The sequence below is a fragment of the Protopterus annectens genome, chromosome 11.part0 (assembly GCF_019279795.1).
Source record: "Protopterus annectens isolate FY-2018-M chromosome 11.part0, PAN1.0, whole genome shotgun sequence".
NCBI lineage: Eukaryota > Metazoa > Chordata > Ceratodontiformes > Protopteridae > Protopterus > Protopterus annectens.
The window spans coordinates 1,347,400,471-1,347,406,251 of NC_056745.1; positions in this window are offsets into that span (position 1 = coordinate 1,347,400,471).

Here is a 5,781-nt window from a genome sequence, read left to right on the forward strand (position 1 = left end):
TGAGAAGTAATTGGAAAATAACCCAATGCTAGATGCCTCAGAATACCCTTCAAATATAGCATATCATCTCTTTCTGTGGTTCTTACAGTGATAAAGTTATTGTTTTAATTAAACTGAAATGAAATAATACATGTAGATATTTATAAGCAACTTCTTTATTAAAACATAAGAACTGACATTAAAAATATACCACTTAAAGAAAAGAAGATAACTGCAATAAATAACGGTCACCAGAATAAAGGTGCTGATAGGAAAAGGCCTAAAACAGCAATGGCATGGCCTACATAATGTAACCCACCTTGCCAGCTCCTCACTTCTATCTGCAAAAGGAAATCCATCCATCTATCCATCCATAGCCGCTTTTTCCCATTTTGCACATGGGGTCAGGGTGTCTCTTCAAAAGTGACAATCAGCTCAAGCGAAGGTTTACACCGCAGGGTGGCTAGTCCTGCTGCTGTAATTCATCTGTACCACTCACTCACACATACACACTAATGCCTTGGGCCAATTTGAAGTGTCCAACTCACCTGCTACATGTCTTTGGAGTGTGGGAGAAAACTGGAGCACCCAGAGGAAACCCATGCGACCACAGGGAGGACATGAAGACTCCACACAGAAGGCACAAAATTCAGCAGAACATTTTCTAAGCATTACAAAGGGAGAGTATGTAGTATGACCCAGCTTTGGGTAAAGTAATTTACATGTATATAGACTGGGATCCTTAGGTGCCCCATTATCGCAGTTAAAATTTCCACTGCTGCTGAGTGCCCTGGGATATCTGCAATTTTGTAAGCAGAGCTTCAGTATAAAAGAACACATGTTAACTTACACTAACCAACTCTATTGGCATATAAAGTTCTGGGTTGGATAATGTGCTGGCTTGACCATGCTATTATTTGTAGTCCTGGTGGAGATCAGGGTTCAAAACTTCAGCTATGTTAGGCACATGGGATTGTCTCATTTGGGGTAACATGGAGATGCACCTACAGCATGCCTTATAGGATGCAATGGCTCATTAAGAGCATTCAAGAAGATTGAGGGGTAGAGATTTACCATGTAGTTCAGTCTTACTCTAGGCATCTACCTTGAGCTAGCAAAGCTCTCTCAGTGCAACTTCTTTCACCACTTTAAAGTGGGGGCCTGGCAACCCTAATTGAAAGTGTTATGATTGATTCTACAGATTACATTACAGACTGAGGAAGGATAAGCACTGATGGTGGGGTGCCCCATTGATTCAGCAAGTACATCCCCAACTCATATGACCTAGATAAAAAAAGACTTGCATTTTAGTTCTAAAAGTGCAAATATAAAGATGGCTGTTGTTAATGTTAAAGAAAAATCATTTGGACAGCACAACTCAAAAGGTATACATATTAGACTTAAAAAGTAATGTTTCTTTTGAAAGATCTTATAAAGATCTAAAGGATAAAGACTTCCTAGAGAGCAATGAAAGGTTTTAAAATAGTCCTGAAGTACAACCAGAAGATGTTAAATTTTGAGAAACGGTGCAGTATGTTTAATACATGACTTCAGACACGTAGTATCAGTACTTCTAATGTATAATATTTATATGCTTCTAATGTGTAATATGTGTTGTTCTGATGTGTAATATGAGTGTGTTCTTTTGCTGTATAATATGTATGCTCTTAATGTGTAGTATTTCTGGTTCTGGTGTATGTGTGTGCTTCTTATGCACAGTATGTGTGCTCTTGATATGTAATGTGTGTGCTTCTGATGTGTAATATATGTACATTTGATGTGAAATATGTGTAATCCTGGCATATAATATGTATGTGCTCTCCTAATATGTAATAGGTCTGCTTCTGATGTGTAATATGAATGCTTCTGATATTTGTGATATTGGAAAAATATGTGTTTATTTTCAATTGTTTTCTGCACTTCTCTTTTACTACATATCTCTGTAATCTGTACAACTGTTTTTCCCCCATCCACCCACCCAGTTGTTGTGGTGGTCTTAAATCTTGGTGGCTTTGAGTTGCCCGCCTCTGGTATAAAGTTGACACTCCCCCCAGTCACATTACATCAGATCATTCTACTGTTTATATTGAGAACTTAGCAAAGCCCCACCCCTTTAGCTTCTGAACCTTGAATTATCTCATTATCTTCTGTCTCTTCACTTTCTACTAAAAAAAAAAAAAAAAAACTACCTCTTTCTACTTCATTTTGCTGTTTGCCATATTTATTACTGCTTCTTGGAAGCCTCACTAAATTGATGATAGCATTCTACTGAATCACTGCTTTTTAGTGTTGTCTGTTACTGTTGTGATTTGTGAGCTATTGTTTCAAAGCAATCTATTGATTAACTATATTTCATTACTATCTACTGTAATTCATTACTGTTTGCATTTTACTGCATTTTGTTGTTTAACTGTATTTTTTCATACTGCAAGTGCTATTCTTTTGACTATAAGTGATTCTGTGTTTCATTGTGAGTTTTTTCTTACTGAGTTCTTAACCTTAAAATTGAGTAGCATATTCTAAATATAGGTCTGCAGCATCCAGAGCTTCATCTGCACGGTTTTAAACCCTTTTTGAGGTATTCCACCTACAAGTTAACTGTTTTTTCTGAAAAAAAAGTTCTAAGGGGGCCGCTCTTGTTTGGCATCTACTTCTCTGAAGTACAGGTCAACACTAAGGGACTCTGGCTAACAAAGTTTGCAGATGACTGCAAACTGGGAGCCATTATTGAATCCCCAAATGATGTGGATACTCTACAAAAGGGCCTTACAGAAACAGATGCTTGGTGCCAGAGCCATGGGCTCAAGCTCAATGCCAAGAAATGTATTGTTATCCCCTTTGGGAAAAAACATGTATCCATGAATTACCATATAGGTGGCAGTACACTAAACACAGAAAGTGTGATAAGAGACTTAGGGACACAGGTGGACAGTGGTCTCACCTTCGATAACCACATCGCCACAACAGTCAGGAAATCCTTCTATGTGGCACACCTCATCACAAAGGGCTTTTCATCCAGAAAAAGGAGGTCATTGTCCCACTGTACTCATCCCTCATTAGACCCATTATAGAATACAATGCCCCATTTGGTATGTACCTCTCAAGACATCTGCAACAACTGGAAAGGCCTCAGAAATACCTCACTAAAAGAATCACAGGCCTAAAGCAGATGCCCTATGCTGACCGCCTTAAAAACTCCAGCTATACTCTGTCGCATATCATCTACTCAGAGGCGATCTCTGCTTAACATACAAGGCCATGTCAAACCCAGAGCTGTTGGACATGCTACACTTAAAGAAATCCCAATCCCTCAGAGCTACACGCTCCAGGGATCTAAACCTTGTCATCACAATAAACAAAACATGTTGGAGGGATAGGTTCCTGACCCAGAGACTCCCCAGACTCTGGAATAGATTGCCCATACATGTCAAGCAGAGTGCCTCTTTGGACCTCTTCAAGAGGAACCTTGACGATTGGATGGGAGAAAGGAAATTCACCCCAGGGATCACGTCAATCGCCCTGCTAGACAGGGGTCCAGGAAAGTAAATAATGTGGGAAGAAATATTCAGGGAATTGTTATGGCTAGGCTTGTATAGGCCCTAGGGCTGATAGCCTAGTACTAACCTATGAACCTATGAACCTATAAGCTTGTTTTCCGCCTTTCCTGTTACTAGAGTAATCCAGATACAGATTTGCTGTATACAGGACTGTTTTGTAAGTTTCTGAGTCCCCCAGACCTTTTTGTGTTAGAAGGAAGCCTTCCAGCTTATCAGTGGGAGTGGTAAGCACTAGGTAGCCTATCTACCACAAAAGGAGTGGTTTCTGTCTCTGAAATGATAGTTTATTGGCTGTTTGGGCAGTTATTCTATCCCTTTCAACTTTCTGGTTTAAAAGCCTGTGTTTGCCTGGGTTTGCCCTTGTTTAAGCTCCGCTGATCCCATTTTGGTGTCCTGCAGACTACAAGAGCAACAAAAGAGAGAAAGAGAGACTTTAAGTGCCTCCAGTTTGATTTTTCTGATTATACTGCTTTTTGCACTTGATTTAACTTGTTTTTTCATTTAACTGCATTTATTATAACTGTATTTGCTTTACTATTGCTATACAATCAAGTGTGCTAGCTTGCACTGCATTTAAAGTATTGTTATTACTGTTTTAACTATTTTTTCCTGCAAAAAAAAACAAAAAAAGTTCTAAACTTGTTTCCCACCATTCTTGTTACTAGAGTAGCCCAGATACTGATTTGCTGTATCCAGGACTGTTTTGTAAGTTTCTGAGTCTCCCAGACCTTTCTGTGTTAGAAGGAAGCCTTCCAGCTTATCAGTGGGAGTGGTAAGCACTAGGAAGCCTATCTACCACAAGAGGAGTAGTTTCTGGCTCTAAAATTGTAGTTTATTGGCCGTTTGGGAGTTTTTCTAACCCTTTCAACTTTCTGGCTTAAAAGCCTGTGTTTGCACTTGTTTAAGCTCTGCGAATCCTGTTTTGGCATCCTGCAGACTATAAGAGAAACAGAACAGAGAAAGAGAGACTTTAAGTCCTCCATTTTGATTTCTTCTGATTATACTGCGTTCTGTACTTGATTTGTCATTTTTTCATTTAACTGCATTTATTATAACTGTATTTGCTTTAATATTGCTACTCACTCAAGTCTGCTAGCTTGCACTGCATTTAAGTATTTTTATTACTGTTTTAACTGTTTTTTCTGCAAAAAAAAAAAAAAAAATTCTAAGCTTGTTTCCCATCTTTCCTGTTACTAGAGTAGTCCAGATACAGATTTACTATATCCAGGACTGTTTTTTAAGTTTCTGAGTTCCCTAGACCTTTCTGTGTTAGAAGGAAGCCTTCCAGCTTATCAGTTCGAGTGGTAAGCACTAGGAAGCCTATCTACCACAAGAGGAGTAGTTTCTGGCTCTGAAATTGTAGTTTATTGGCCGTTTGGGAAATTTTTCTATCCCTTTCAACATTCTGGTTTAAAAGCCCATGTTTGCATGGGTTTGCACGCTGCGCAGTGCCACTAAGCTAGGTAAACTATTGCCAGTGCCAGAAAGTCTGCTCTTTGATTTTTCCCTTAGATCTTGCTAGTTCTCTTCTCTCTTGCACTTTAATTAGCTTATTCACCTAGCACTTCATCAGGCTTTTTGTAGCAATTATTGTAGCACACATAAGTGCTATCACCACTAGACATCCTATAATGAAACAGCTCCGGTACTTAATAATGATGACCATCCCTCATGGCATGTCTAAAGGTCAGTTCCTTGTGCTTTCTCCTATTAACCTGGTGAACTTGGGCATTCTGAGACAGTGTAGAAACTGCCTGATGTACACAGACAACCCTCTACTCTTACCTTCCAAAACTCAGACTTGTGAGAGATGAACTTATATCTCCAAATTGGAAGCCATGCACTCTTCAGCCGGAATAGCTGGTCAAGAAGAGAAGGTCAAGACCTGCACCACACCACATGGAACTCATAGCCCTCCAGAACACCCACCATCACAGCCCTTACATAATAATACAAACCACACACCCATCTTTGTGGAGGCTGTCAATAGAAATCTACCCAAACAGCAGAGACCTCCAAGGCAGAAACACACTCGACCACCACTACACACCACAAACCACAAGACACATAGCTCACCTACACAGTGTGCCCCTCAACCTAAGCCCCTAAGGCAAAACAGCTTGCCCAATACAATAATCATAGGTGACTCAATAGTGAGGCACACTGATGTCCCACTCACTAGGTTGAATAAGGAGACAGTAACAGTCAGCTGCCTTTCAGTTACCAGAATTCAACACATAACACA